The sequence below is a fragment of the Meleagris gallopavo genome, chromosome 1 (assembly GCF_000146605.3).
Source record: "Meleagris gallopavo isolate NT-WF06-2002-E0010 breed Aviagen turkey brand Nicholas breeding stock chromosome 1, Turkey_5.1, whole genome shotgun sequence".
NCBI lineage: Eukaryota > Metazoa > Chordata > Aves > Galliformes > Phasianidae > Meleagris > Meleagris gallopavo.
In genome coordinates, this window is record NC_015011.2 from 43640260 (window position 1) to 43650416 (window position 10157).

Genomic DNA, 10157 nt, shown 5'->3' on the forward strand with positions numbered 1-10157 from the left:
AATATGCCGTGCACATACAGAGAATGAGATGCTGGCTGCATTTCAGAGTTCAGTACCAATTATGTGGAGTGCAAGGAAAAGAAATGGGTCAGAAGATAAATGCTTACCAACTGAAGAACCTCCTGAGGGACTGTCATGTAAGAAACCGACTGATCTCAAAACAGCAAGGCCGTGAATTCAGGTATCCCTTGACCTTCTGCATCCAGCTGGTCACTTGCACTGCAAAGAACGCCTCAGCTTTCAGGCTGCTCTTCACTTATGAAGATGCAAGTTTCTGAACAAGTTATTTTTTGCAGTCTGTCATAAAGCATGGCTTGTCCACCTCCAGTTACCACATTCGATGCAGAAGAACATCAAGGGCAGGCAGCATAACTACCTGAGCCTAGACATAGACATTTTCTTTCCTACAAGTGCTTCTGATCTAGCATTACATCCCAGTAGTGATGTACTGGCATCCTTTCTGACTACGATTTTAAGTGATCAAAAAGCCGGTGGGACCATGGACAGCGACACCCCTTTTTCCAGGCACAATGGGTGGTGGGATAACGGAGCAGTATCAGCTACGGAATGTCTTCAGGAGAATGCAATCGCCAATGGATTGACCCAGGCTGTATTTAGCCTGGGTCAATCCTTAGAAAAACAGCATACATTCATTTGCTCATCTGTCTGTTTGTATATAGTAATCTGTTCACTGCTAGTGGAGCAGGTTACACTTATACATGGCCTGGCAATGAAGTAAATCAGCAAGAAAGTCACCAGAATGGTCTAACTTTACAGTGAGGGTGCTGGAACACAGCTGGAACAGGTTGCCTAGAGATGTGGTTGATGCCCTGTTCCAAAGACTTTCAAGGTGAGGCTGGATCAGGCCCTGAGCAAACTGATTTAGCTGTGCATTTCCCCGTTCACAGGGGAGCTGGACTAGATGGCCTTCAGAGGTCCCTTCCAACTCTAAGGATTCTACAATTCTAACTATAAAAACATTAGGATGACAACATACTGAGTTTCAAACAGGAGAATACGCTAATCCATACCAAGAATGCAAATAGTTTACCTATTCAGTGTGTACTACTTCAGCTAATTTTTAGCTAATCTCTACCATTCTGGTAAAGCAATGAGAAGGTTACTGACATCTGAGCAGTCCAAAAAACCTTCTGTGGATTAAAAAAAACAACAGCTGGTGATATTGGGAGGCAGAAGGACGGCAGGAACTTGTGAGCATGTAGAATTGATAACATTCTAACTGCAAGATTTATGATGATTTTTAGTCTAGTTTTTTCCTCTTCCGAGCACTAAAGAGAACCTTGTATCAAATATCACCACAGAGAAATAGTGCAAATGAAAAAGGATTTACTCTAAATGAGCAACAAAAATACTCCAAAGTATTTTGAGATCCAAACTAAGACAAAAAAAAGAAAAAAAGAATTTAAACTTAAAACACAGCATTCAGGCAAAGCTCATTATTGTTTCTCTTCTTTTTTTTTCTGTCAGCAGATACACTATAAAAATTTTAAATTGGTTTTCTTTGAGAGGAAAGTCATCAAATTCTCTATTTTTGCCTCCAGTAATGGTTAGTTAAAGACTTCTTACCAGTGGTGGTGAGAAGTGCTTGGACCTAGATGGCTCTTACACATGTTTTTGAGTTAGATACTGAACTGAAGCCCAAACATAAAACACCACTGCACTCTTAGAATCCAATACAAAAGCACTTCAATTATCCAAGCTTTACATTACCCCACATGAGGTTGTGATTCTTAATGCTTATCATGTTGAATATTCCCTCCATTTTCTCAAAAGCTTAAGAATCAGAATTATTATTTGTCCCTTGTGGCATATGGATAATTGAGATTTATAAATTTCATGCAAAATAGGTTTTATACCTCATTAAACAGATCCATCTGTATTTCTACAATGTAATTCTCTAGCATAATCTGTGCAGTTTATATGCTGAGGTCTGGACAGCATGATTATGCTAACTATAATGTAAACCAGTTTATGTCTGAAACTGCTAGAAAACAACAGATCAAGTGGCAGGGCTCCAGCTTTGAAGCAGATTGATTTTCTGTGCTCTGAATAGGCACGCAGAATGGCACCATTTGCTACATTATCCGAGTTGCTTAGCTGAACAGCATTTTACTAATGTCTAACTTACACAGGCACTGACTATCAGCTGGTTTTAGGAGAAGTGAGAGCCCAGAAGGCAAACCATACACAGTTCAATTAGCTTAAACTAGTACTACAAAAAGTGACATGAAGTTAACTAGTTCTTAGTCTCTTGTAACAGTGCAATGCAAGATACTCAGGCAAAGTGAGCTCAGCATGTGACTTCCCATAGCCTGGAAGATTGACTGCAAGAGCAATCGATTCCCTTAAGTTTATCTCAAATATAGAAGCACACAAAATTACCAAGACATCATACTGACTAATCACCCTTGCTAGTACCTGCCTGGCATTCTTAGAAAAGGAAACAAAACCACAGGACACACAATTGAAGAAACAGAGTGCTTCACTAATCACTCTGTTTTCTCAGGAAAGGGCCAGATGCAAAAGCATCACAGGAGCCTGGTTCTTGGGTACCAGCACATCCTGCTGGTTACCAGAAAGTCTGAAAATAGATCATGAGCAAAAATCAGGACATCAGTTCCTGCTCTGTTTTCAGGAAGGAAGGTTTACAGCTGATACATGAATCTAAGCCAGTTCTTAGCAGTTAGAAGGTTTTGAATAAGTCATTTAGATCTTCCTAGCTCATTATTGGAAAAGCATCCAGTGTAACATATCTCAGAGACAGTCACACAAGGCACTAGTCACAGGGCCTTTGCTCCCTTCCCTGGCTCTCAGTGCTGCTCCATCTCCTCCGGGCTGCAGTGGGTACCGGATGTTTCTCACCCTCACTCTTTTCATTGAATCCCATTTCTTTCAAGAAAGACCATTCAGAGTCAGCGCCTTTGCACAGTGTGGCAGAATGAAAAATAAAACATCCTCAACTTTGGTTGATAACTCATCAGACAGATGCCCTTTCCTGCCTTGTATGCAGAGACCCAGCCCACATATGGGCCCTGCAAATGGCCCTCAAGCTGGAAATGGCAGCTCTCTGGCTGACTGCCTCCCAGCTCAGGAGCAGACAGACAGCCACCCTCTCATATTTGCCCCCACGCTGCAGCCTGATAGGGAGCCAAGCAGTTCTAAGATCTGTCTGGGTGATGCTGGCACTGCCTGAAGACCCTGAAGAGGTCAGCAAGGCCACAGTATTATGGCTGCACATAGAAAGACTGAAGGAAGCTGTGAACAGGCTAAATGCAGGCAGCTGTGCTTACAGGGGGCAGGGTTGGGCAAAGAAGAGGAACAAAAGGGACAACTTATGTGCACTGGTGAGCACTAGGGCTGAGCGCTATTGAACAGTGAGGATTTCCAAAGCTCAAAGAACTAGTGAAGAAAATCTGGCTATTTGTCAGTGTGATTTTACTGTTTGCCACAAGAGATTTTATTTGATTTCTATGATTCTAGGAAGGTATGAGCATTTCTTTAATGAAAACATTCTGTCACCACCTGTCAGAAATAAATTCAGGCTAAGAAAACAAGACAATATTGAACTAGAAGGCAGAATCTTGCAAAACACCAGAACTGATTCATCCTTCCCCATTCCTGCCCCCCCATCCTTCTCTGGGCACCATGCCGAGAACAGACTAACTTAACCCACCCGAGGATTTACATTAGATTGCCAGCCACTGCCAGTGATTCTAGACTCCACCATTCTCCATCACTGTACTTCTGCAAGAGACACACTGAATAAAAGTAACTTTATAATTTTCTTTAATTATTTCAATTTCAGTAGTGTCTGTCAGCAGAGATGTCGAATAGAAGAGTCTTGACTACTTGTTTTCACCTCTGGTAGTAGCATGCCAGGCAAGTGAGATACAAATATGCATTTTTTTCCAAGCAAGTGTGAATTACAGAGTATCAGGTAGGTAGATACACCTCATCGGTCACTAAACTACACCCCTACTTTTTAATATCTGAAAATGGCAGTTGAAAAAACTCACCTGTTGTAGGGCTAAGTTAAAAAATCGTCTTGCAACACATTAAAAGTAGGAGGGATAGCTAATTATCTGTCAGGAAAATGTGCCTTCTGTTATCAACCAAAGCTGGGGACATTCCATTCTGCAGTAGGGTGGGGGCCAGCATCTCTGCTGAGACCAAGCCAAATAGCAAAAAACTTGGGTAACATGTCCCAATTCTCTCTTATTAAGGGTCAAAGGGAATCCATTTGCTAAAAAGGTATCACAGATCTATACAACCAGCACTGCTTTCAACAAAATAATATGAATTAACCCTAAAATCTAACATGTAGGAAGACAAGAATGAAGTGAATCTAAGTGGTAAAAAGCAGGGGAAGGAGTATCTATCTCTTCAGACTTCTTTTATACATCAGAGAGCAAGGAAAAGGTCAAAAACCCTCTCTTAATTCTGAGCAAATCAATACATCCATTTGCAATCATTAACTAAAGGTGGCCAGTATCAAAGAACTGCCACTAGGGGATATTTCATTTTAAAACAGTTAATGGAGTTAACTTTTTTAATGGAGTTAAAAAAGTTAATGGAGTTTTAATTGTGTTACCTGAAAATATATCTTGGCCAAAAGTAAGATCATTGAAATGTATGAAAAAGTGTACTTATTCATCTCTCCAGAAATAAGCAGAAAGAGAAAAAAAGATGAAGAGAACATCTAATGGAATAGTTTTTAGTGCTTCTGAAAAACACAGAGAACTACATTTGCTAATTCAGTTACTGGTATGAATAATGACATGATCATGAATGCCCTAGATGAATAACAATAAAAAAGAAAAAAATAGATGGAAACGGTTATTTACAAAACAGTAGAATATCTGAATCAAATTAGCAAGCATTATTACTATTGGGGGAAAAAAAATATGTATTTTTCCCTTCTGGAAAAGATTTTTATTCTCCCCTATGAATAAAGAGCATTAAGTTATTTTTCAGGGAAAATTCAGTATTTTCATCAGAAATACAATTTTCTGCTGGGTTTTCTTGTTGTTGTTGTTGCTGATTTGTTTGTTTGCTTTACGTCAAACTCTGTTTTCTATTAGGACATCTTTGGCAAAAGTAATGTGAGGTAGTAGGCATTTTCTTTAAAATGGTTTCTAACATTCAAGGTCAGGCTGCACTGTTAAACATGACAGCTGAAGATCAGTTGTTCACAAGCAAGAAACCTGTGACCAAAGAGCCAATGTCTTCATTTTATAGGTCCTGAATCTTCATGAGGTTTCTCAGAGCATGCACAGATGTTGCAACAGAAAAGTTGATTCCTATCCATTTTTCACATCACACCTGGAGAATATCAAAGGTTTTGGAAAGTCTTACTTATTATTCAAGTAGATAAAAGGTTTCTTTCTTTTGTACAAGATAGGACATAGTGGAAAAAGAACAGACAAATTTGCCTACAAATCACACACCAGGCCAACATCCCAGTGGGAAGAGCAAAGCTGTTGAATCAATCTCAAGCCCAAACCACTGACACACACCCCACATTCAGGGGGTGATCATTATAACACGGATTTACAGGCTGGTGCCACTTGTCCTCTAAGGACAGAAATTACCTTTTTGGATGGCATGGAAGAGATACCTTGAATGCTTATTAGCACTGTTTGCAAAACACAGCTAAGGCCACAGAAAATGGTGCACAGAACAGAAGAGCACGGCAGTTTCCAATTGAAAATCAATCAGTACAGGTTTAGAGAGGCTCATATTTTACAATAATTCTCTGGTCTGAAACAGGTGGGATATTTGGCCAAGAAGTCCTACCACAAAGTAGTAGTGTGCATCTGTAAGCTGAATATTTCAACTCTAAGAGACCTCAGTTGCAATCAAACTACATGAAATTCAGTATCAAATGATCTGGTCATTCTTACAGCATTTCATGAAATACACAGATTTGCTCAATCTCAGCTGAATTATTAAGGAGGGGTGTTAATGATCAGTGCTCTGGGCAGAAACAGCAGGCAGCACTCTCGCCAGAGCAGGAGTAATTTCTTCTCTAAGAGGAAACAGGCAGCCTTGGAGGCAAAAACACAAACCATCAGTGCCAATTTCTGCCATGTGTTACAGAGGCAGACTGAAGAAATCCATTTTTGCACAGACTGCCAGAAAAGATTGACAGGAAAACATAGTGACACGTGGCTAGTTCGTCAAAAAATCATCCCACGGTGAACCTATTAATTCTGTTTATTTGGCCACTCAATCCAGCACAGCCATATCCCCAAGCAATGAAAACAAACAGACAACAAGAAGAAAAAACATTTTGATATAGCAGTTTTATCGTTGGGCAGACCTGGAAACAACCTTTGTTAGAGGAGGCAAAACTCACTCCCTCTATTCACAAGCAAAAAGGTGAATCAGCACATCTGTGCCTATTTTTTCCATGCCTGCTTGGAGACTTTTGACATATATATATTTTTTTAATTAGTATTTTATTGTTTTCTCAGCAGTACATTCTAGCAGTAGAGAACGTACAGAGGAAGAGGTATTAACTGCCCTTTTCTGTATCTTTTGTGTTAAGTTCTGCTTTGTCACAAGCTCAGAACGTGAGGCCAGGGAGATCTTGGTGAGGACAGCCAATGGAAAAGCCTGGAAACAGTCACTCTGAGCTCCATGGCCCTGAGCAGGAGTCAGAGCCAGGTCACTAACACAAGAAATAACTTGTTAAAAATCCTACTGCTTTTAGATCAGTGAACATGCATAAGAGATTTTAATCTTCCTCTATTTGTTCTCGTGCTGCTTCAGTCATAAGTTATGTGAACGCTCTCAGCTTAGACTCATAAAACAGTTTTCAGCTGACCTGCTTAGCCAAGTGTATGACTCTAACAGGTTCAGTATCTCACAAATGAACTCAGGGAAAACAAGGCTCAGTTCTGTGGCGATGGCCTTTATGGAGCATGCTGGATCACATTACATCCATGCCTGTATCTTGGCTGAAGAAGTGGCCAATGGCAGATGCTAAGGGAGGACTCTAAGCACAAAATAATCATGGAACAATGCTCTCTAGAAAACCTTCCAGCTGCTAGGGATCTGCAGGCTTTCTGAGCCTCTTTCTTGCCTCAAGGGCCTTTTGAGACAAGAATTTCTCAATGCATGCAAGCATGTTCATATTTGCCTCATACACTGTTGGCATAGATGGATTTGTTGAGTCACAGTAAAACACACACGCACACATAAACCAACAGCAGAAGCAGTGATGGGAAAGCAGAACTCTTCAGCTAATAGGAGGCAAAAGCTGGAAATCCTCTTATCTTTCATGCTTTCAAACCAGCACCAATATCCCACTGACGTCCTCACACACACCTCTTCAGACCCTTAAACTCCTCATGGCAGCTTTATTTTCACTGGCAGAATTGCCATAACTCTCCCAGTAACAGCTTGTCCAAGCTCTAGTAGAAATCTCCATTCCCCATTTGTCCCATTTCTCTTCAAAGCCCTGTGGGAAGGCAGGAGACCTGTATTCAAATATCACTGCTGTGTTTGGAGCAAGAATTCACTCAGTACTCCCTCAGTTCAGGATGGCTTGTGTTCTTATCCAGCTAAATTGCCTACGTGATAGGGGAGCAGCTAGATTACTGCTGAAGTAAGTTATCTGTTGTCATGCATTTAACTGGTAACACATTTTATATTCCCGGAGGGCAGCCAACATAGTAGAGCCTCTAAAATTGCTGAATAAGGAAAATCACTTTATTACCTCAGCCCTGAAGTGTTGTTTTTGACTGACAGTGCTACAAAGACAATCTCTGAGCAACTTAAAATACCAAAAGGGCACTTCCTTCCCCTGCAGAGCTACAGTGCCACCCACTCCCCTTATCCCAGTATGTACAGTTCTGCGCTACAAGTTGTAGAGAACAGACAAAGACAACTTGCTTCAAAATAAATCTTTCATTCTGCTCGAATACATTGTGATTACAGCTTACAGCAAGATGTAGCACTGTATTAGCACTGTACCTGTCAAGATATGTATGTCCCTCCTAACTGCCTTATGAATTAAACACCAAGCATGCTGTTTTCTTCCCCTCCTCGTTTTTATCTATAACCGTAACTACTGATTACTGAGAGTCAGAACATTAACAAATCTAAGAACATTAAATTACTTATAATAAAAACAGAAGTAACACACAATTTCATCTTTATTATACATTTTATTTAGACCAGCCTGGATTTTCAGTATATTCTCAGTATAGTAATTTCTTCCTTTTGCTGTCTCCAGATACTGTTATAATTTGTTGTTGATGTGTTTGAGTTCTACTAATTTCCCATGGGTACATCTTGCACGAAAAAATAACTCCAGCAGAATTTGACAAGTGAATTGGGCTTTCGTGTTCCCTACTGAAGATGAGCAAAATACAGAGTGGTGAGAACAAAATCAGCCAGTGTGAATTTATATCGAATACATACTTCAGTGATTTGCTGAAGGACTGTCTAGGCTGAATAAATTACCTTCTATTATGGTAGATGAAGCCACATACGTGCGGAAAAAGAAGCTGAAAGAAACAAGTTCAAAGAGGTAAGAATGCTAAGGTTTGAAGAACTGGTTTTCCACTCCTTGCTTAGGAATGTAGTCACTCCTCTCTTAACTCTGTTACCACCTTCCCTTGCTGCCTAACAGATAGCGCCTCTATTAACAAAAATGCCAATCTATTTCATTTGAATGGTGGGAAGGAAAATGTGTAAAAAGAAAAAAAAAACAACTCAGTGTTTTTCTTCCTGCTTATATTGGCATTCATACTTTCATGCTAATACGAAACTGAGTAAATTGTTGTCTTAGTTTCAGCTGGGATAGAATTGTTTTCTTCAGAGTGTCTGGTATGATGCTATGTTTTGGTTCTAAGAGAAGAACAATGTTGATAACACACCAGTGTTTATAGCTATTGCTAAACAGTCTTACACAGAGCCAAGGCTGCTCCAGTTTTCTCAGCTCATGCTAACGAAGGGCTGGGAGGGGACAGAATCAGGACAGCTGATTTAGACTGGCCAAAGGGATATTCCATACCATAGGACCTCATATGGAAGGAGAGTTTTGAAGGGAGTGGGAGTTCATCTTGCTCTCTTCTGCTCACTGAGGGGCTAGCTCAACATCCGTCAGTGGGTGGTGAGCAATTGCTTGTACATCACTTGTTATCTACACTCATATATGTATACATATAGAGAGAGAGAGTCATAACTATTATCCTTTCCCTTTTTCTATCTTAGTAAATAGTTTTATCTCAATCCATGAGTTCTACTTTGGTGCTTTTTTTCAATTCTCTCCCCCATCCTGAAAGCGAGAAGTGAGCTAATGACTGTGTGGTGCTCAGCTACCTGCTGGGTTAAAACAAAACAAAAGGGAAGGGCATATGGAAGAAAAAAAATTAGGTTTTTCAATCATAATCAGGTCAAGTGGACCAACCTCAGCTGACATTAGCTATAAATCCAGCTGCAGCACCTAGATACTATGTGATGGTGTTCTTAAAAATGTGTATCTGTATAAAGTATGTGGAAATGCCTATGTCATCTTTAGCTATTTTGATCCACTTGAAGAGTGGCCAAGGAACTCAGCACATCATGTTTGTCAAGTCTAAGGGACACCTTCTCTGGAAAGAGGAGATTGCTTCAAAGCATCTCAAATAAGACAATAGGAGAATTAGGAAATCTTGACCTTACTCATGCTCAGAGGATTTATCAACACTCCCTTCAATTTCAGCATATGTACCTGGAAGTAGCAGAATGGCATGGGCAGCAGGCAGAGTGGTCTCAACTGCACCCTAGCTGGAGAACATAGCGAGAGCTGTTTCAGCTAAGTTCCAAGCTCAGCAGAAAGCCCTAAAACCAGGAGATCAGCAGTGTTGTACTACTGCCTGTCCTTCTCCATGCCATTCTCTCCTCCTAAACTCATAGACCTCCACTGCACACAGCACCACATCTCATTTAGCCTAAGCTACTCTGCTTAGGACACACAGAGCACAGCAAGAACTTGAGGAACACAAGGAAGATCCTCTGCCTAAGGCGTACCTCTGTGCTGGCGAGCAGAAGTGCAGCAGCATATACAGAGCCCTGCTATGCCACTCTGGAAGCTACATGACTGCCAGCACCTGCAGGCTACAGCTGAGATCAGGTCATCCCTG